The sequence below is a fragment of the Dermochelys coriacea genome, chromosome 26, assembly GCF_009764565.3.
Source record: "Dermochelys coriacea isolate rDerCor1 chromosome 26, rDerCor1.pri.v4, whole genome shotgun sequence".
NCBI lineage: Eukaryota > Metazoa > Chordata > Testudines > Dermochelyidae > Dermochelys > Dermochelys coriacea.
This window is the reverse complement of record NC_050093.1, coordinates 8,677,481-8,700,907: the sequence shown is the minus strand read 5'-3', so window position 1 is coordinate 8,700,907 and position 23,427 is coordinate 8,677,481. Positions and strand designations below refer to the sequence as shown.

Here is a 23,427-nt window from a genome sequence, read left to right as displayed (position 1 = left end):
GGGGACCTTGCTCTCCCTACAACACACCTGAGAACACCTGAGGAACAAGGACTGAACTGTGGGAAGTGATGGTTCCAGGCTAGAAGGATTTTTAGCCTGTGTATGAAAACTTGTGCCTTAAGAATTTGCCAGCCTGTTTATCACTCACGGTGAGAATTTGCTAATTCATATCCTACCTATTTAGTGTGTTAAGCTCAGGTTTGCGGTTTTGTTTATTTACGAAGGTAATCAGTTTGGTCTGTTTGCTATCACTTAAAATCTATCTTTTCTCATTAAAAAAACTTTTGTTTTGTCCCTAAAACCAGTGTGGAACTCATACTTGGGGCAGAAAGCTTTTGCATATCTTTCCCTCTACGTTGAAGGAGAGGGTGAATTTTATGAGCTTATGCTATATAGTTTCTGTGCAGCGCAAGATGATACAATCTTGAGTTTACACTCTAGAGGGGGTGTGCACTTGCATGCTGGTCAATTCCTTAGCTGAGCTCTCTCATGCGGAGCTGATCTCAGCATCTGTGTGAATATAGCTGCAGCTGGGTGTGTGTCTACCTGTGTGCGCTGGAAGGAGGCCTGAGAGCCTGTCATAACAGCACAGAGTAAGGGAAACCCAGGCTGATGGGACAGGTGGGCTCAGTGGTATTTCAGTTCCAAGTGGCACTCTGGGGCACACCCATCACACCTTCATGTGGAGAAAATAATGGGTACTAAAAGAGTCTTTGATCTGCCAAAGAAGGCTTAACAAGAACGAGAGTCTAGAAGCTGAAACCAGACAAATTCAAATTAGGAATAAGACCCTTTTTTGGTAACAGTGAGGGTGATTAGCCATTGGAACAAACTGTCACGGGAAATGGTAGATTCTCTATTTCTTGATGCCTTCAGGTAAAGAAGGCTGTCTTTCTGGAAGGTATACTTTAATAAGACAAATTATTGGGCTCAGAATGATGGGTAACAGGATGAAATTCTATGGCCTGTGCTATTCTAGGTCAGACTAGGTGATCTAATGCCCCCCCTCTTTTTTTTTTTTTTTTTTTTTTTTGGCTTAAAGTTTTTGAATCTATGAAATCCTGAAGAGCAGGAGACACTTTGAAACCCTCAGTCGTATAATCCTGGAGCACTAAAGCAGCCTAAAGGCAGATAAGTGTGCTGTCCCAATTGATTTTTCAATCACCATTGTGTGCCTTTGGGTATGTCTATGCTGCAAAGAAAAAACCCTGGCACTGAGTCTCGGAGCCTGGGTCAATTGCCTCAGGGCTTGAGTTGCGGGGCTAAAAATAGCAGTGTAGGCGTTCAGCCTCGGGTGGGAGCCTAGGCTCCGAGACCCTCCCCCCTTGACAGTCTCTGGAGTCCAGGCTCCAGCCCAAAGGGGAACTTCTACACTGCCATTTTTAGCCCCATGGACAAGCCCCATGACCGTGAGTCAGTTGACTTGGGGTCTGGAACATGGTGCCACAGATTTTTCAGACATGCTCTAAATTCCTTTGAAAATCCCAGCGTATGTATGTAAGAAAAACACAAAACATTTCCAGCCAAACTGATCCCTGCAGCACTTGTGACTCCGTGATAGTTTATGCTCAAATAAATTTGTTAGTCTCTAAGGTGACACAAGTACTCCTTTTTTTTTTGCGACTACAGACTAACACGGTTACTACTCTGAAATCAGTGATACATATTGGCAGAGTCACCGTAATATAATTTGTACATGGTGTACAATTACTCATTCCCAGTGCACTTTTTGTTGTAAATAGACCTGGTGCTAATGTTCTACAGCTAGCTGTGCAGCCCGAAGAACCATTGAAATGCTCAGTTTAATCCTATTAAATTAAACTAATGTTTTAGAACATCCTAAATAACACCACATTGCAAGGGCAGCTGTCAAGATCCTTTATTTAGGTTGCACTCCAAGCTGCTGCACATTTCACTGGTTTATTGGTTACTTGTAAATATTATTAGCATACATTATCTTCACTTCTGCAGCACAGAAACATTAGCAGTTGCCCCAGTCCAAGACTAATAATTGAAAGGAACAGGAGTACACTGAAACCAAAGCTCATTGCTGTAATTTACACCTATTTAAGGCTCCCTTTTATCAGAGTGGTGTAAAGGGGCCTTCATGTAAATGAGAGTCAGGCACAGCAATGTTCAGTGTAATTATACCAAGTGTTTGGCGGTGTATGTGTGTGTGGGGGGAAGGGGCGGCTGATGCGATGCCACAAATGTGCCTTTAATTCCGAGTGCTAAAGAACTTTTTAACAATGCCAGATCATTACCCAGTAAGGGTAGTCAAGTATGTCAAAAGCTTTATTTTGGGCTAAGCAAAATGAGCATGCTGAGGCCTTCACTGATGGATTTGCAGGCACTGACCTTGTTTTACGTAGGTTCTTGCTGATGAACAAGAAGCGAAAGTTTTTGAAAATGCATGAGGGCTTTCTCTCTGTCGTGTAGGCACCTGAAGAAGTGTGTTCCTTTCCTGGCAAACAAGGCTCCAAGTAAGACGCCTACAAAGAGAATGATCTCCCTGGGTAAAAACCACCCCAGAGCTTGTATAAGCACTCCCAAAGTGGCCATCCCCTTCTAATTTTTATAATTGCTGTTTGCACATGCCACTAAACCTTCTGAACATCTTGTGCTCAGTGCAGAAATTCACTAATCTTCAGCTTGTCAGGATACGAGACTCCTCATTAGCTCAGAGTATTAAATGAAACAGTTGAGTTAGTAACCAAATCTACAAAGAACCAGCTGACTGTATGTATGATTAGGGACTTTGTCATCTCGCTCATGGATTAATTACATGGCCCATTATACAGAAATGTGTTCTTGATTTCAAGAATAGTTTTGTTCTTGAGTTTTTGTACTTACCATCTGGTGTAATGTTCCTTATCTTCCTCCCCCAAATAAGTACCAAATTATAGATTTCTTAACTTGTAGAACAAATTTGGAAGGTTGGCAAAAAAAAAAATAGAACAGATACATTCAAAGCTATCACATTAAAATATATATACATTCAGTGGAACAGTGTATGGTGAGCAATCTACAATACAGAAATGGTCTGAGAGCATTCTGAGCCCCAGGGTATCAAGTTAGAGTCCAGTGCATATTCCCTGTACTGTACTAAGGCCATAGAATAGACCCCAGTAAATTGGTTTTGGTATTGCATGTCTCCTAGGATCAGCTATTTTTTTTTCCATTTTTTTTAAAAGGCTATGGAGGGAAAGCAAAATTTAACTATTGTGTGACTATGTTTATAGCTCCATCTGCATCATATATTTATACATAACATAATCGCTGGGCTCCTGAGAAATTATTATTCTTCATTTAGGATTATTGTATTCATTTGGATTGTAGTTCCCAGAGCCCTCAGCTGAGATCGGGGCCCCTGGATAAGCGTAAGCTAAGAAACTGTCCCTGCCGCAAAGATTTTACAGTCTAACTAGACAAGACAAAGGGTGAGAGTAAGGGTGTATGATGTCTATTTTACAGATGGGAAACAGAAGCAGAGGTTAGATGACTTGCCCAAGGTCACACAGGTAATCTGTAGCAAAGCTGGGTATTAAACCAAGGGTGAAACTCGCCTGCTAAGACTTAAGTGGTGGTCCTCTGCACAAAAGTGAATTGCTTCCCAAGAGAATGAATTGTGTACGAGAGAGCAGGGAAGTGTATCTTGAAGCTTGTCTCATGACATAGCAGTTTTGCAAAGCAGAATCGGTGGTGACGTATGAAAAAAACAAGGATAAATATTTTGACATTTAAAAAAAGAAAGAAAGAATAGCCGGAAATTGCTGGCTCCAAAACTTTGTTGTTTTTCCTGATAATTGATTTTGACAACAGGAAATAGGCTACCCCATACAGAAGGAAGTTTGCAATGAAGGAAAAAACCATTTGGAGTCTGCTTTTCTTCATCTCATTATTTCTCTTTCTGCCTGTTAACCTCTAAGTAACACTTTCTAGAAAAGGCTGAAGAGTCAGCAGGGGCTGCGGGATCGGGGGGAAGTAAAATTCAATAGACCCTGAAAGCCTACAGGAAAATAAATGAATTGTGTAGCGGAGAGAAAGGTGTTTGAAGGCTTTTCATCTAGCAGGAGTTCAGAACTAAGTCTTTCCTGTTTCCAATGGCAAAACTCCCCTGGATTTAAAGGATACAGATGGAGCCAGAACGGGAATGTGGTAAAGCTCAGTTGCGTTATCAAAGAGCCCGCAATAGAGGGTGGTGCCAAAACTTGTTCTCCAGAATCCCACTGGGTAGTACAGCTACTCCATCACCACAGAGGAGGGTATATAGTGAGCTTGCGCGAGTCCCTGGAACGGACCTGCTGTACTGGTCTCTACTTGGGAGGTGCTCAGATGCCATGATAGAGGCTGTACACAGTACGTACCTAGACTGACAAGCCTTGAACAGCACAGCAAGGGCTCAAACCAGTGAAGTGGTGAGTTCCTTCCATTCCCATTGACTCCCCAGGAAAGGTCTGTTGGGATTGAGCTGCACATATCTGGTACCTAATATACCTGTCATTCAGTAAGATCTCTTCTCTTCTCTTCCCAGTTGTAGAAGAAATACCTTGACTTACGTTGCAGTTGTTGGATGTTTTCTTTTAATTCTTCATTGCTTAGCCTACTGGCCATTTACTCTGTGTCTGCATGTGCAACTCTGTGTTTTAAGGGTGCAAAATGGAGGGGCAATCCAATTTCAATGCATAATTTTAGAGACCAAAGCAGCTTTTGCCCAAAGATCTGGAGTCCGTCAAAATTTCAACCAGCTTCCACCACGCTCATCAGAGTGAAGGAAAAGTCGAGGGTTTAAGGTGCTGTATTAAGACTCTGGATACCAATGTTCAATTCCCTGCTTCCCTGTGTGACCATGGGCAAGCGACCTTGAACCCAGATGTGTATTCAGACATTGCAGTACTCAGCAGAGCAGTGCCAAAATACCTTTCACAATTGGGGTCTTAGTCTGTCTGTGCCTCAGTTTCCCCATCAGTAAAATGGGGATAATAGCAGTTCCCAACCAAGGCAGAGGGATTATGGGGATAAATACATCAAATACAGGGAGGCATTCAGATAATATTGTGATAGGAGTCCTATAAGTACCTAGATAAACTCATCTGTGTTTGTGGAATGCCAGAAAATTCACATTGTTGGGTAGGGATAAAGAAACTTCAGTAACAGTGCTATGTAACAGAAGCCTGAAGATGATGCGTGTGTTTTATCTACTGGATCTACCCTACTGGGCATATGGAAAAAATAATATTTGGCTTTTAATTAACTTCTTTGCAGACAGCGTCCTTCCAGCCAGGCAGTTTCTAAAACCTATAATTATTCCATATATAAATCTTGGTGGTTACTTGTTCAAAAATTATCAATTACTGCAGCAAATCCTTTTTTATGGCAGATATTAAATGTTATTGGGTTATAAATGTTATCTGAACCTGGGTTTTTATTTTTGTGTTAATTTTCTTCACATTTAAAAACTAGGAATTGTTATAAGAGAGGTATGATGATTTAAAAAAAAATTGATACAAAATTGGACTCATCTGAAAATCTTCCTGAAACAAGAGATAGCATTTGTTGTTTTATTCATACATGGCTGGATTTAGATCAAGTAGTATCTTAGTCCTCAAGTAGTTTCATTGATATCAGCGCTATTACTGGTGGAGTAAGGATTTAGGCCCTCAAAACAGGACTTAAGTGGGTGGCAAGATCAAGACTCTCGTGTGTAAGGGAGGCATAAGGACTTGATTCTAAGCTGATTGAGGTCAACGGCAAAGTTCCCATTCACTTTAATGGTACAAGATCAGGGCTTAAATGAGCATGTATCACTTTCATGTTGTATGGGTCAAGTCTTCAAGTCCTTGTGTAGGCCTGGAGAGCTGTGCATTTGGGGATGAGAGTTCCCATATGGAAGAGGGGCTTGGCTATCTCCATAGCACCATCTTGTGGACCCTGTGGAGGGAATCTTTCACAGCAGGGTAAATGGAGGTACACAGAGGTAAAGGGACTCGCTATAAACCAAGCAGTGACTTGCAGTGGAGCCAGAAAAAGACTCCAACGGCCCTAATTTTCAGTCTTCTGCTTTAGCCACTGGAAAACACTCCCCTCTCTCCAGCATACCCTTTAGCACTGTGCTTCAGACTAGTAGGTGCATTTGGGTAGTGTGTGACCTAGGTCACACACAAAAAAGACCATAAGGCTGCAACGTACAATAGAATAATATGTCGGTGGAAAGAGAAATATTTTAATCTCTTCTTTGAGGAATAGCGTTTGCAGCTTTCCTTCCATTCTCCCTGAATGGCTTCTTACCACATTTTTCCTGCTGCTCTCAAGATTTGGAAACCCTCCTTTTTTTAGCTTTCCTTTTCATCATAGTAGCTGTTCTGATCCTTCTGAGATGTCAGACTCAGTAGACCGAGCCATATATCTTGTACTCAAAGGGAGACGTGGATTGAAAATGCCTGTAAATTGCAACATGAATTTACATGGTAATAAACACCCCAGGTATTTGTGTTTAAATAAGGACAAAACCAAAATACTCATCTCTGACTGGTTTGGCACTGCATGCTGGGCAGAAGTCAGGTGAACTGTGGAAGCATAAAACTGAGATTAGATCTCTGGGCCTGGAACTTGCAGTCTCTTGAGCATCATCACTTCAGATGGATTATGTCTGCTCTTTGATCTTTTATAGGGGTTATGTCTATACTGGAATAAAAGATTTATGGCACAGCCATGGCTGGCTCAAGTTAGTTGACTCAGGCCCGCAGGGCTCAGGCTGTGGGGCTAAACGTTTCAGGGGGAAGGAGTGTTCCAGAGCTCAGGCTCCAGCCTGAGCCCAAATATCTCCACAGCAGTTTTACAGCCCTGCAGCCCAAGCCCTGAGAGTCTGACTCAGCTGACCCAGGCCAGCTGCGGGTGCTTAGATGCTGTGTAGACATACTCAGGGTTAATCCAGCCCTGTGTACATGTGTATTTATTTTGTTCATTACAGTAGTGCTGATGGACCAACCAAGAATGGGGTCTCACTGTGAGAGGTGCTGTACAAACACAGAGTAGTAGAATAGTCACGCAGTATCTGTCATTGGGAAGGAATAAAAGGAGATGTGTGTTCTTCTATGCCCTTAGCCCGTTCACATTGCCAGTGCTAACCGTGCACATAATTCAATCTATCCATCCATCCTTCCTGCGTCCCATGATATACGGCTGCCCATCACTGTAGATGGATGACTGGAACATCAGCTTTCTTGCAGCATCTCTTTATAGCTCTTGATGCAATTTGTTTTTCACGAAGGGCATTGGGAAGAAGTGTGGGTGGCTAAACACGTTGTCACATGTGAGACTGCCAGCCTCTGTGGAAGCCTGAGAGAGAGGCTGCTTATGTGCTGCCCTGTCTGCTGCTTTGACTTCAGGGGGCTTTTCTCCCTGATGCATGTGGGACCCTCTCAGTTCCACGTGCAAAGCCTTATTTCACAACGGCCAGTGGAATTCTTCTGACTGTCCCTGTTTGGTAGCTTTTTTTTGTACACAGTTGCACAGTGAGGACTCTTCTGCTCCAGTTAGTCGCTGACACTCAAGAACTAAGTTGACTTTTTTAAAAGCAAGTGGCAGTTTAGAGTAACCTACGCAGCCTGTCAATCATCCATTTAGCACAGTGCCAGTACATCGGAAAGCTTTCAGAACTGGATCCCTGCTAACTGTGTTACATTTTTGTGGCCTTTTTTTGTTAGATGGAATTGTTCAAATAAATACTTCAAAGATACCGTATATCTTCATATATTTAATAACAATTGTCTGCTTAAAGCCAACATCCCTCACCACTCAAACTGGTTTTAAAGAAAGTACCATTTTTTTTTGTTTACACACACTGAAGGTCTGATTCTCATCTCACTTTACATAGGGATGAATCTGGTCAGTGCCCTTGATTTCATTAGATTTATTCCACTACTCAAGTCTAACTAAATTGCTTGTTCCTAATGGCCTGATTCCGAGGGCTGGCACAGAAATCCTTGTTTAACACAGGAAACGGTAGTCTTGTCCACAGTTACTTTGAGCAGGGGGTTGGACTAGATGACCCCCTGAGGTCCCTTCCAACCCTGATATCTATGATTCTATGATACTTTTCCAATCTGTTATGTACTAAGATTATGCATTTATCCAGGACTGTTCGTACTCCAAGATCCCAAAGGATCTGATCAGCTATATCCAGCACCAATGAAATGCAGCCACAAAAATGTATAAGAGTGGAATATGAGGTAATTTTGGTTGTAGATACCAAGACAACCTCCAGGACTTGCACAAAATGCTGTGAGATATTTAATGCCCATGGAAAGCAGATACGCTGCTTAAGTCAGGGCTTAATTTTCCTCTCACCTACGCCAGCGTAACTCCAGTGATTTCAGTGGAGTTACTCTTGATCTACACCCGTGAAATGGACAGCCTAAGTCTCTTCTCATTTTGTCTGCATGCTAAGTATAAAGGGCTCAAAAACCTCTGCTTAGAAGGGTTCCAGGGCATTGAGGGCCAGATTCTGAGCTACCCATCTACACACACACACCCCAAAGCAATCCGCGTGTATTTGAGACTTAAGCTGGTATAAATGAGTTCATAATTGGGCTCTGGTTCTCCACCTCTTGCATCCATTAGAACCATTTACCCCTGTGCAAAAGGAGTGGAGGAAATGTTGCTGTGGTACTCTGATCGCATTTTACACCCATTTTGCACCAGTGCAAATGATTCTGAGGTGCAGTGGAGAATCTGGCCCTAGGTTTCTTTTAACCTGTATCTAAGGCCGCTAGCCCATCCCTTCCAGTTTTATGATAACCTAATTGTGTTGGAACTCCTCACCCCTTCTCCTGCTCCACGGCTGAGCTGTCACATTGAGGTGCTAACCCGCCCCCCCCCCCCCGCTCCTCACATTACCCTGAATCTCAGGGCTAGGATCAGCCAAATAGGCTTTATTCTTGCTTTTGCTGTGCGCACGTTCCTTTTCTTGCAATAATGAGGGAAACTCAATGTTCCTCTAACCCCTGTGGCTCCAGGGCCACCATAGTTCAGTGACGGTGCTGCACTGACAATGGACGCCTCTTTTACGGACAGTTCTCTGCCATGCCGTGGAAAGTGCCAAGCTACAATGCCAAGTGGCACTTCATCGGACTCTTACTGCTTCAGCAATGCTGAATACTCTGGAAAGGTGGATCTTATTCTCTCCCACACACACAAATGGATTGATTTCTCAGACAATCGGGGCAGATCCTCAAGTAGTGTAAATGAAGTATTTCCATTAACTCCAATGCTGCAAACGTCGATTTGCTGCAGCTGGGGATCTGGCCCGGTTTCCAAGGAAATGAATGTATCGCAGCCTTCAGAGATTTCTCTAGCTTCTTAATTGAAATTATGGTTTATCCCTGGGTAGTGTTTTATCCGCAAGACTCTGCTGCAAACTGTTTGAAGGGGGTGGATAGGAGGCTCGGAATAGCTCAGAACCATCTGAATGGAAAAGGCACTGAAGAAGTTAATGGGATTGATTCTTACTGTTTTGCGTTTAGGATAGTTAATTCAGTCTGTGCAAAGTTAGTTCCAAGTGGTGGAGAATGCTGTCCAGTCAGAATAGTTGCAATAGTAGTGGAAAATTGGGTCCATTCTATTTAATCACATTTCAAATTCTTTTTTTTTTTTTTTTTAAAGGACTAAAATACACCGTGCTGCTCATAAAGCTGAAACCTGCGGTGAAGCTGAGGATATGGCATTGGGAAATGGTGGTTTAAACAAAGAGCACAGGCTGTTAGTTAACGAAGAGAATTTGGAGCTGGGACTTTTATTCTCAGGTGAGTCACGGTGGGGTTGGGCAAATTACTTGGGATGGGTTTGGAATGGCAATTTTGTTGGGGCTTTCAATGGGAGCAGGGTGCTTAACTCCCTTCCTGCGCCCCCCCTCCAGAAATCACAGCTTTAACCCCTTGGATGCTTTAATTTGTGCATATGTAAAATGGACGGGGTAAATCTCTCTCAGTCTCCATAATAATAGCGATCTTTTAAGATACCTATGGTGACAGATATGGCAATTTCCTGCAGTAACTTTGGGAGATTCTAGTGTACTAAGTTTCTCCATCACTGTGGGCCAGGGATTGCATATAATTCCATCAGGGAGTGAGCAGAGCCCTCCAGCAACTAAGAACAGTGAGGGGTGAACAGTCAGCTTCACTCAGGTTTGCGGAGATAAAGAAAGAAGGAGGCACGCCTCGGGGCCCTATTTCACCCCAGGGTGTTCGCTACTTCCCACCACCCAACACAGATGTAATGAGGTTAAGTGATGTCCTTATAAAACAAGGAAGAACTCCTGATTATTCCTCAAGGAAGGCTTTTAATGATTTCCGACTATAATAACAGTACAAACAAAACAAAAGAAGGAAAATCAAGGACCAGCACTGAATAAGGATTAATGCAAAAGGCAGATTATATTGAAGACAACCACAAGTGCATGTAATATTGTGGACCATTTGTGAGTTCCTGAACAGTGACTCTACATATGCTGGTCCTGGCAGGTTATAATAAAAGCCCCGAAGACAAGCAGAAGTAAAGCTATTCTTCACCAGCCCTTTATTCCTGGTTTAAAACTATTTTAAAGGCAACATAAAGCTGATGAACGACAGTGCTACATGCATTTGCTAGGACTATGTAAAAGACAAGCAGTAACACATGCAAAGCTATTATGCATCAGCCATCTACTATTGATTTTGTACTACAGTATCGATATGACTATGATCAATTCAACTCAAGTGACCAGACTTCTTTACTTAATAGACTTACCCTGCATTCGTCCGAAAAATACGTTACCCTTCAGTCGGCCATTTTCCGCATAGGCCAGGTACAGACAGTCGAGAAGTGCCTGTCCCTTCGGTTCTGGGGGTGTGGGTCAGGTATGACCAAACACACACACACTCCTGTGCCTTCGTCCCTTTTATCTGGTCTGACGGCCGTGTTTTAGAACAGACCAACCAATCAGGGTGGGCCCCATTGTTTCTGTGGTTGCCTTAATTGTATAATTGATGCTTATTTAATTTTTATATTCAGTTGTTAGTTGTTTGTATAATTGAGGCCTATTTATTTTCTGTAGCCAATTAGATTTTGAATGTGGGTAAATTTTGGATTGATAAGTAATAGGAGTCGCCTCGTTTCCTGACCACAGGTCACAAGCTTAAGCTTTATTTTTGCAAGGCTTGCATTTTGCAGTATACGGAAGTTTGAGGCCTAACATTTGCACTACTGCTATTTCGTTCAAGCTTGACAGGACAGTGTTCACTTTATTCACAAGGCTTGTAATACCTCCAGAGATGTACCACTACCTGGAGAGACTCCCCTATGCTAGTTGAAACTGGATTCTCCAGAGACCAACAGACAAAGAAAAGTCCCATGTTTAATAGCCTGTATGATAAACCCATTGTTTCATGTTCTCTGTGTGTGTGTATATAAATCTCTCCTCTGTTTTTTCCACCAAATGCATCCGATGAAGTGAGCTGTAGCTCACGAAAGCTTATGCTCTAATAAATTTGTTAGTCTCTAAGGTGCCACAAGTCCTCCTTTTCTTTTTGCGAATACAGACTAACACGGCTGCTACTCTGAAACCAGTTTAAATTGAGGTAGGGCCTTGTTTCTGTTCCAGCAAACGGTCAGGACCTTCTCTCAAAAGTGTGTGTGTGTGTGTGTGTGTTGGGGGGGAGGGGCCCAGTCCTTTCTGTATCTCATCTTTCTCTTGCTATGTTTTTTCTTTCTCTTTCTAAAGGAGTGATGATCAAAACAGAAAAGAATAATTCTGCCCATTACCAATTTAGACACAGGCACCACCTTTTCCCTTTGGCTGGGGGGGTGCTCAACCCCCGCTCTGTCCCTGGCCCTGCCCTTACTTCACCCCTTTCCCCAAGGCCGCACCCCCACCCGCCTCTTCCTGCCCCTGCTCCACTCCCCCGCCCCACATATTCCTGCCCAGTTCTGCCCCCTCCCCCGAGTGCACCCCATCCCCTCTTCTCCCCCTGCCCAGCCCAGCACCTCCTGCATGCCACACAACAGCTGATCAACGGTGGGCAGGAGATGCTGGGAGGGAAAGGAAGGAGTTAATTGGTGGGGTCACCAGTGGGTGGGCGGCGCTGGGGGGTGGGGAGCTGGCTGCCAGTGGGTGCTAAGCACCCACTAATTTTTTTCCATGGGTGCTCCAGCCCTAGATCTGGAGTTGGTGCTTATGAATTTAAATATCTAACTTCCATCCCGAGGCCAGATCCTCAGCTAGGATAGAATAGCTGAGCTCCAATGAAGTCAGTGGAATTTGCACCGGCTTATACCAGCTGCGGATCTGTCCTCTAGTTTAAACGTGTATAAAATGTATATGGGGGGGGGAACCCTACTAAACATCCGGAGGATAATGAATCCACAAGCAATAAACAGTCTTGCATTATAAAAGATAATTATTACTAAACAAACATACATTTTAAACAGAATTACAAAATAGTGCAGTAGATGTTCATTTTTTCATTTCAGCGAAGGCTTTGATACTGTCGCTCGTTAAATGTTAATTGGAAAATTCATTCAGATTGGTTTGGAGAGGAACACTATGCTGTGGATTGAAAACCGGTAAAAATACCATAAATAACAGCTTATCTAACATTCTTAGTAATGATTTGGAAGAAAGTATGATGTTTCTGAAAAATTCAAATGTGTAGCTTTAATGTGAGAGCCCTGCTTTGTCATCTTGGATCTACTAGTAACAGCATTCCTACTAGAATCTATTTATATTCTTATCCTGCAGCCAAACACAGGGGAACTGTTTATATTGTTAATGGTACCAATTAGCCACTGTAAATATCATTTATAATGCTGTGCTCCCATGCAGGTCAAAAGATCAATATACACAAACCAACCAAGATGCCTTAGATTGAAATAATTATTCTCGAGATGGATTTTATTTTAATAATGGGCTTTTAGGACACAACTGAAAAGGGACATGGATTGTTTTTACTTTTGTAAGATAGGCTCTTCCAATCTCTTCATTTATTTTCTATTTTATTTATCTTGTCTTTCTCCTGGCCTCCTTATGTGAAGAACATCACTTCAGACCAATATTTCTGAAGTTGAGCGGCATCATGTTAAAGTACAATATTGGTATAGAAAGATACAACTTGCTCAGGAAAGATAGCCAGGGGAAAAAAGCGGGACGGAGGCACCCATCTGTCACCCTAATATAGCATCCTGGGAGGTATGCTGCCTGCCAGGGGCCCGTATCCAAGGAGGGATTATCGAGGATCATCCAGCCCTCTGACTACTACCCCATGCTACTCATACATGTGGGCACTAATGACACTGTGAGGTATGACCCTCAGCACATCAGAAGTGACTACCAGGCTCTGGGAGTTAGGGTGAAGGAATTCAGAGTGCAGGTGGTGTTTTCTTCGATCCTTCCAGTCCAGGGTAGCAGGCCTAGGCAGAGACAGATGCATCCTGGAGGTGAATGCCTGGCTGCAAGGATGGTGTCACCGTGAGGGCTTCAGCTTCCTTGGCCATGGGATGCTGTTCCAGGAAGAAGGATGTTAAGCAGAGATGGGGTCCACCTATCAAGGAAGGGGAAGAGCATATTTGGATACAGATTGGCTAACCTCGTGAGGAGAGCTTTAAACTAGGTTTGAAGGAGGCAGGTGACCAAAACCCACAGGTAAGTCAAGAACATGGAGATCTGGGAGAAGGCTTTGAATTTGGTGGGAGCATGGGCTGTTATAGCCAAGATAAAGGAAAGACAAGACAGAAGTGTGTGGGGTGGGGGAACAAATCAGTATCTTAGATGTCTGTATATGAATGCAAGAAGTCTGGGAAATAAGCAGGAAGAACTCGAAATGCTCGTAAACAAATACAACTATGACACAGTTGGCATCACAGAGACCTGGTGGGAGAATACACATGACTGGAATATTGGTATAGAAGGATACAGCTTGCTCAGGAAGGACCGGCAGGGAAAAAGGGGAGGAGGCATTGCCTTATATATTAAAAATGTATGCACTTGGATGGAGATTGAAATGGAAATAGGAAACAGACTTGTTGAAAGTCTCCTGGTAAAGAATAAAAGGGGTAAAAAACAAGGGTGATGTCACGATCGGGGTCTCCTGCAGACCACCTAACCAGGAAGAAGAGGTGGATGAGGCTTTTTAAACCACTAACAAAATCATCCAAAGCACAGAACTTGGTGGTGATGGGGGACTTCAACTACCCAGACATCTGTTGGGAAAATAACACAGCAGGGCACAGAGTATCCAATAAATTCTTGGAAAATATTGGAGACCATTTTTTATATCAGAAGGTGGAGACAGCTACCAGGGGAAAGGCTGTTCTAGATTTGATTTTTGACAGATAGGGAGGAACTGGTTGAGAATTTGAAAGGGGAAGGCAGCTTGGGTGAAAGTGATCATGAAATGCTAGAGTTCATAGAGTCAACAGTGTGCCCTTGTTGCCAGGAAGGCCAATGGCCTTTTGGGCTGTATAAGTAGGGGCACTGCCAGCAGATCGAGGGACGGGATCGTTCCCTTCTACTGGACACTGGTGAGGCCTCATCTGGAGTACTGTGTCCAGTTTGGGGCCCCACGGTACAAGAAGGATGTGAAAAAAATGGAAAGCATCCAGTGCAGGGCAACAAAAATGATTAGGGGACTGGAACACATGACTTATGAGGAGAGACTGAGGGAACTGGGATTGGTTAGTCTGGAAGAGGAATGAGGGGGGATTTGATAGCTGCTTTCAACTACCTGAAAGGAGGTTCCAAAGAGGATGGATCTAGACTGTTCTCAGTGGTAGCAGATGACAGAACGAGGAGTAACTGTCTCAAGTTGAAGTGGGGGAGGTTTAGGTTGGATATTAGGAAAAACTTTTTCACTAGGAGGGTGGTAAAGCACTGGAATGTGTTACTTAGGGAGGTGGTGGAATCTCCTTCCTTTGAGGTTTTTAAGGTCAGGCTTGACAAAGCCCTGACTGGGATGATTTAGTTGGGGATTGGTCCTGCTTCGAGCAGAGGATTGGACTAGATGACCTCCTGAGGTCCCTTCCAACCCTGATATTCTATGATTCTAAGGAACGGTAGGAGGGAGAACAGCAAAATAAAGAGAATTGATTTCAAGAAGGCAGACTTTAGCAAACTCAGGGAGTTGGTAGGTAAGATCCCATGGGAAGCAAGTCTAAGGGGAAAAACAATAGAAGACACTTGGCAGTTTTTCAAAGAGACATTATTAAGGGCACAAGAGGACACCATCCCATTGCATAGGAAAGATAGGAATTATGGCAAGAGACCACCCTGGCTTAACCAGGAGATCTTCAATGATCTAAAAATCAAAAAAGAACCCTACAAAAAGTGGAAACTAAGTCAAATTACAAAGGATTATAAGCAAATAGCACGCGAATGTAGGGACAAAATTAGAAAGCCGAGGCACAAAATGAGATCAAACTAGCCAGAGATATAAGGGGGATCCAAGAAAACATTCTACAAATACATTAGAAGCAAGAGGAAGACCAAGGACAGGATAGACCCGTTACTCAATGAGGGGGGCAAAATAATAACAGAAAATGTAGAAATGGCAGAGGTGCTTAATGACTTCTTTGTTTTGGTTTTTACCAAGAAGGTTGTTGGTGATTGGACGTCTAACTTAGTGAAAGCCAGGTAGGATCAGAAGAAGCAAAAATAGGGGAAAAAAAAGAAGTTAAAAATTACTTGGACAAATTAGATGTCTTCAAGTCATCAGGGCCTGATGAAATGCACCTAGAATACTCAAGGAGCTGACTGAGGAGATATCTGAGTCATTAGTGATTATCTTTGAGAAGTCATGGAAGATGGGAGAGATTCCAGAAGACTGTAAAAGGGCAAATATAGTGCCCATCTTTAAAAAGGGAAATAAGGACAACCCAGGAAATTACAAACCAGTCAGCTTAACTTCTGTACCCAGAAAGATAATAGAGCAAATAATTAAGCAATCAGTTTGCAAACATCTAGAATATAAGGTGATAAGTAACAGTCAGCATGGATTTGTCAAAAACAAATTGTGTCAAACCAACCAGATATCTTTCTTTGACAGGGTAACAAGCATTGTGGATGGGAGTAGACATGGTATATCTTGACTTTGGTAAAGCTTTTGACCCTCTCTTGCATGACCTTCTCATAAACAAACTAGGGAAATGCAACCTAGATGGAGCTACTATAAGGTGGGTGGAAAACTGGTTAGAAAACTGTTCCCAGAGAACAGTTATCAGTGATTCAGTCAGGCTGGAAGGGCATAATGAGTGGGGTCCCGCAGGGGTCGGTTCTGGGTCCAGTTCTGTTCAATATCTTCATCAATGATTTAGATAATGGCATACAGAGTACATTTATAAAGTTTGAGGACGACACCAAGGTGGGAGGGGTTGCAAGTGTTTTGGAGGATGGGATTAAAATTCAAAATGATCTCGACAAACTGGAGAAAATGCTCTGAATAAATAGGATGAAATTCAATAAGGAAAAATGCAAAGTACTCCACTTAGGAAGGAACAATCAGCTGCACACATACAAAACGGGAAATGACTACCTGGGAAGGAGCACTGCGGAAGGCGATCTGGAGGTCCTAGGGGACCATAAGTTAAATATGAGTCAAAGTGTAATGCTATTGCAAAAAAAGCGAACATCCTTCTGGGATGTTGTAGCAGGAGTGTTGTAATCAAGACACGACAAGTAATTCTTCCGCTCTACTCCGCACTGATGAGGCCTCAACTGGAGTATTGTATCCAGTTCTGGATGCCACATTTCAGGAAGGATGTGGACAAATTGGGGAAGAGTCCAGAAAAGAGCAACAAAAATGATGAAAGGTCTAGAAAACATGACCTGTGAGGGAAGATGGAAAAAAAATGGATTTGTTTAGTCTGGAGAACAGAAGACTGAGAGGGGACATAACAGTTTTCAAGTATATAAAAGGTTGTTACAAGGAGGCAGAATAAAAAATGTTTTTTCTTAATCTCAGAGGATAGGATGAGAAGCAATGGGCTTAAATTGCAGCAATGGCGGTTTAGGTTGGACATTAGGAAAAACTTCCTGTCAGGGTGGTTAAGCACTGGAATAAATTGCCTAGGGAGGTTGGGGAATCTCCATCATTGGAGATTTTTAAGAGCAGGTTAGACAAACACTTGTCAGGGATGATCTAGATAATTAGTCCTGCTATGAGTGGACTAGATGGCCTCTCGAGGTCCCTTCCAGTTCTATGATAATTTGAATACTGGGGACTTCTGCTGTCCTTGAATGCTCTATTGTCTGTACAAACTCTATATTGATTGGTCGATCAGTCTGTTTGTCATCTAGGTATCACAGGCCCCGTGAAAATATTTTTGTGTGCATTTGTCTTTAACTTTGTTGTGGAAACTTGTGCAAAATTGCAATGAAACAGGAAACTTTGGTGTGGAAATGAATTTTCATCAGAATGAAATTTTTGAAACTTCTAAAGTTTTTAAAAGCTTTTTTGCCCAGAAATGGCATTGGTACAAAAGCTGGGTTAAATTTTGGCTGCTGAATGCAAATAAGTTGCGTGTTAGACCCTTCCCCCCCAGAAGAAGGGGAGAAAAAGGGGAGGAGGTTTTCACCTACAATCTGGCTTCTAAAATCATCGCTGGAGTTGGTACTCCAATCCCTGCATGGCAGGAGCTGCAGAAGAGTATTCAGGAATGGTGGCTAGGTCCTCAGCTGTTGGAAAATTCCTAGTCAACATTTTTTTTGCTGAAAAATGCTGATTCGTCAAACCACACATTGTTCAGTTTCAGTTTCGAAAAAAACCCGTCATTGGACAAAATTTGGTTAAAAAGTTTTGAAATTGTTGAACCAGAAAGTGGTTTGTTTTTTGGGGGAGGGGTTTTTTTTAATTGAAATGACTTTTGGTTTGAAGTTTTGGTAAATTTTCACTAAATAAAAAAAAAGTTAAAAAGAAAAAAGGTCAAAATCAAAACAGTGTTCTGAGTTTCAGCTCACAAACATTTTTGAGACATCAACTTTTTCTCCCAGTTAGTGAAGGGGAAACAAATTTGAAATGTCAAACATTCCCATGGGATGGGGAAAACATTTGCTCTCCAGCTCTAGAGTAATCTAGCTTTAAGTACAGGAGGTATATGGAAGTGAAGTTCTTCTTCCCACCAAAACAAAACGTTAGGTTGTCTGCCGGCAGAACAGCTCCTCCTCCATTTGGCTTCTGGTCCAGTCTCTGGACCAGTGTTGTAGCTACAGCTCCTCTCCTCCCATTGTGCAGGGAGTTAGACGCAAATCACAGGGCCCTCTCCCCTGGACCCTGATGAATGCAGGATAAATACCTAGGTAGTCAGACTTGGAGACAGACTCTGCAGCATTCAAGAGATGCAACATTCCTTTTTATAGCCATTTTGATGTTATCCCGCACCACCACTGAGTTTAAATGATGCTAAGACCCTTGCATTGGCCTTCTGCACCAAGATGAATTCTGCCCAGTGATGATCTGGGTGGTGTCTGTGCATTGTGCCACTGCTAACACACTTAGGGGGGGCCACGGCTGGAGATGCGACATGGGGCCATGGCAGGAGATGCGACCTGGGGCTTTCACCTGGCACTGAGCATTCAGGTGCTTGACTAACTTTGTTCTTCCTCACAGGTTCAGGATCTAACTGATCCCCATATGTAAAGTGAGGAAGACATTTTCCTCCAGGTCAGATTGGTGGTGACCTTGTGCGGGGAGGAGTTTTACCTTCCTCTGTGGCGCGTGAATGAGGGTCAGTGGCCAGGATTATCTGGGTCTCTCTCACGTAACCATTTCCCTGCCATTGCAGGGACCTTGGGCACTGGCGCGCCTCGGTCCCTCCTATTCTCTGCCTGCGGCACATCATAGTCTAGTCTTCTGTGAGCTGTAATAGTAGATCTCATTTTAGTTGTTGGGTTTAATGCAGGTGCTGAGTGGCGTTGCCAGCCTGTGATATGAAGGCGGTCAGACTAGATGATTTAGGGATCCCTTCTGGCCTTAAACTGCCTGTGACTTGCTAAGAGCCTATCCACGTCCACTGGAATCAGTGGGCAGACTCGTATTGACTTCAGAGGGCTTTGGATTAAGCCCTTACCACTGCTTTGGCAAGCAGTACTCTAACTCAGTCTATTCAGGACAAAGTACCTTGAGTCAATAAAGGAAAAACACCAAGACTATGCTAACGCTACCCTTACCTATGCCCAAGACTTAATTAGCCACTTTAGTGAGTGAATTCGTATTTATTCACTTCTCTCTAATTTGTTTTTTTTTCTTTTCTTTTTAACAAATGCGAGCATAGACATCTTCAGAATAGGGCTTCGCACGGAGGTTTTTTGACCAAATAAACTTGAAAGATGCAAATCGGCCTCAATTAAAAGTAGTGGGGGGTTCTTTTTGATGATAATCAGTCAAAACTTTCCCTGATATGTTTTCATCATTAGTTGAGGGCGCAAAAAAGGCCACCCTGTGTCTTTACCCACTAATTAGATTTTTCTTTGGAATTGCTTTTTTGTTGGTTCAGGTCTTCCTTGCTGGCACTTTTGTGGCTTAAATGCATGATGGCTGCTCTTATGCGAAGTGTAATGAACTGGGCATAACAGGGATATGTTTAGAAACTGGGGAGAGGAGGAAGAGCATAGCATTTCCCAGGAGCAGATTGGTTTATACCTTGGCTGTGTCTGGCTGACTGGCCCAGGGTATTGATTCAGATAAATTCAGATCATTTAGGCTCTCGGATGGCGGCCTCATTAAGATACAAGGCTATGTCTCGAGAATTCCAGGTTCAATTTCTAGCTCTTGCAGACTTCCAAAGTCATCTTCGGCAAATGCTGACCCACATGCTTAGCTTGAGGCATGTGAGCACTCTCACTCATTTCATGTGAATAAAGCTACATGTGTGCATTGCGCTTGCAGGATTATAGCCCTAAATCCCCGTGTCTCAGCTGCCCATCTATAGATTGGGAAGAATAGTCCCTAAATCTCAGGAATGCTATGAGGATAAATTTATTAATTGTTTTGAGGCGCTTAAATGTGGTGATGATGGGAGTGTTATAAATCCCAGGAGATAGATGCTTATTCACCCCCTGTGCAGAGAATCAGAAGCTATAAGTATTTAAATGCCACCTAAAATGTCAAAATAAGACATAAGTGTTGCATAGATGTTATCCTGGGGTGAAATTCACCCTTCTACCAGCTGAGTTTGCTAACAGGAGTGATCACAAAGCAGCCTATTAATCGAATAAGGCAAATGTTTGTAGAATGTAATTATCCAAATGAGAGAGTGGACAGAACAGTAATCCCGGTTCATACCCATTAATCCTAGTTCTCCCTCCTCCCCTTTGTTTTTATCCATTGGTTTATTCATCAGCTGTGAAATTCCATGTTGCTTCTGTTTGCTGAGCGATATACTTTGGCCTCCAGGAGTCTTTCTTTAAAAGAAGTTCATCTAAACAAAAAAATTCTGGATTGCATGCAGATAGATTCCTTCCCTCCCCCTTCTGTTATCACTGCATCTCTGATTCTTTCCAATTCCTTCATACAAGACGTAACACTTCTTTCATGTAACTAGACACATCACAAAAAAAGCCAATATCTTGGAGAGACTGAATTTTCTCCTTCAATAAGCTTTTAGGTGTCAGACCTCTAGGGAGATGACTGTGTTCTGCAATGGTTACAAATGGGGGAGGTGATAGTGAATTTTCCAATAAGAGCCAGCATCTGCTTATTCTTTTATTTATTTGTTTGTTTGTTTATTTTTTGCTGTTTTTAGAAAGATGCTGCAAGTCTAGGATCTATACATGCACCTATCTATACCTGCAGAGAGAGAGACAGAGAGAGACTTGGTGTGGAAAATGCAAATAAATAATAACTAGATGGGATTCTAGCTAGTACTGGTCTGGCTTTCAACCCCATGATATCTGAGTGTCTCAGCAATTAATGGTTTTTATCCTCACAACGTTTTATGGTTAGGGAACTGAGACTCACAGGGTGGCTGGCCCTCTAAGTGGAGCTGGGCCCAGCCCCACCTGTGATGGATCATCTATATCCCAGCTGAGGCCTATCAGATCAGGGTTAGGTGATTATAACAGCCAGCAAGTAGCCCAGCTGGGGAGAGTGCTGCAGGAAACAGGAAAGCTTCTGCAGGAGATGGTGTGGTGAGGGGAGGTGTGCAAACCCTACAAGGAGCGGGGTGGCTCCTGTGGCAGGAGGCTTCCCAGGCAAATGGTCTGTTGGAGAAATGGACAAGAGCTCCTAGGAGCAGCAAGGTTCTGGCAGGAAGCCCCATGGTCACGGGAGAAAAGTGCAGTTTGTGAATGACTCTCAGACAGGTGGCCTGTAGCGTGGAAACCTTTGTGCAATAGATCGGTCCCTGCAGACCCCCCCAGGTTAAGGAAGAGGGCCAACTAATGTGGAGATGGTTATCAGTTTTTAAGTGGAAGAAATCAAGGTAAAGCCCTGAGGTTGGAAATCTTGAATCAGACACTGGGTGTAGTGTCAGTCCTTCCTGGGCTGGGGAAACAGGCCAGTAGCCTACAGAAACACTGAGCTACAGACCTGGCTGAGACTTGAATCCATGTCCCCTGCAGCCCAATCCACTGCCCGTTCCACCAGATTGTCCTTCCCTTATGGAGCCTAGAGTTTCCCTTCCAGAATATAAGCAACCTCCATTGCATCCACAAGAATATGTACATATATATTGTGTGTGAATATGTACGTATGGGTCAAATCCTGCCCTAGGCTGCAGGATGTAGTTGTTCAAGATCACCCACATGGCAAAAGGGCAAAATGTTAATGGAGTTACACCGCCGTAAAACTATATCCACAGGGTTGAGTCAGGCCCGTAAAGCACTAAGTGTTATTGAAGGTGTAGCTCATCTTGCTGCTGGCTAATATTGGAGGCCCAATCCGTTGTTGCCCTGGGCCCCTGTCATAAACATACAGCTAAGGGTAGCATAAAATCCCTCCTTTACCTGTAAAGGGTTAAGAAGTTCAGATAACCTGTGGGGGGGAAGGTTTTTGCTGTGTGTGTGTGTGTGTGTGTGTGTGTGTGTTCTCTCTGCGACAAAGAGAGAGACCAAGCAAGTAATTTAGCTCCTACTGAATGATGCATCTAACTTAGAGAATTAGTAAGTAATAGCAAGGAAATGCATTAGAGTATCTTTTATTTTAGCTCGTGAATTTTCCCTATGCTAAGAGGGAGGTTTATCCCTGTTTTTTGTAACTTTAAAGTTTTGCTGAGAGGGGAATCTTCTGTGTTTTGAATCTTATTACCCTATAAAATTTCCTTCCATGCTGATTTTACCAAGGTGTTTCTTCCACTTTTTTTTCCTTATTATAAAGTTCTCTTTTTTTAAGAATCGGATTGGTTTTTAGTGTCCTAAATACCAAGGGTCTGGTCTGTGCTCACCTGGTTTACCTATTTGGTTGGCAGATTATTCTCAAGCCTTCCCAGAAAAGGGAGCGAAGGGACTCGGGGGAATATTTTAGGGAAACAGGAACTCCAAGTGGTCCTTTTCTTGAATCTTTGTCTAACTCACTTGGTGGTGGCAGCAGTACCCATCCAAGGACAAGGAAAGATTTGTACTTTGGGGAAGATTTTAACCTAAACTGGTAGAAATAAGCTTAGGGGGTCTTTCATGCAGGTACCCACATCTGTACCCTAGAGTTCACAGTGGGGAGGGAACCTTGACAGCCCCCCTTTTGCTCAAAGATGCTGTACAGCAGCGGGTACAAAGCCTTCCGAGGAATAATCCTGTGAACTGAGCTGCTCCAGCTGGGGCAAAGCGGTGGGGGTAGATTCAGACCAGAGATGCCCCATGGTCAGGCTGTAGGAGGAGAGGATTCATAATGGGATGGGATGGGAGGGGGCATGACTTGGGCAAACCTATGATTCCTGCAAAGCCCTATGGGGACCAATAAAGCCCAGGTATAACTTAGGGTCTCAGTAGCCCTTGGCTGATGCTGGGTAGGGAAGGTCCAATATGCCTCTATCTCTGCTTTGGTCTACCAATTATTTTTCCCCTAGGAAATCAGGGCCACGTGTGCTGCCTTCAGTTCACACACGGGTTTCCCATTGACTTCAGTAAGCAAGTGGCTACTGATCAAGTGCAATCTAGAGTATGGGGGTTTCTGCTGAGCATACTCGTATCCACACAGCTCTTGCCTACCTTCTGAATCCCGGCTTTCTTTTCCACAGGTCGGGCTGCTTCTCAGCTGGTTTTGTCCCCCTAGCTGACCAGCTGCAACTGATCATAGATTGTCTGGACTGTGCCATAAACTCAATTGCTTATCTAAATTGCATCAATGTTATCTTCCAGTTGCCCCGGGGCCTTGTTAAGCACATCCATGTCATTTGTGATGTCTTCAGTGAAGCAGAAAGTTCTGTACTGAAACCAAGGAGCAAATTTTTACTTTCTGACTCCTCTCGCTG

The 23,427-nt window shown here is 43.3% G+C and overlaps 1 long non-coding RNA gene across 2 annotated transcripts in view; it reads left to right on the top strand.

The window, feature by feature from the left end:
• LOC119848734 overlaps positions 1 to 23,427 on the top strand; it is a 377,186-nt gene that overhangs the window by 121,227 nt on the left and 232,532 nt on the right. For both annotated transcript variants that reach the window (XR_005290325.2, XR_005290324.2), the window contains exon 2: positions 9,664 to 9,803. This is a non-coding gene — a long non-coding RNA (uncharacterized LOC119848734). The remainder of the gene's footprint in view (positions 1 to 9,663; positions 9,804 to 23,427) is intronic.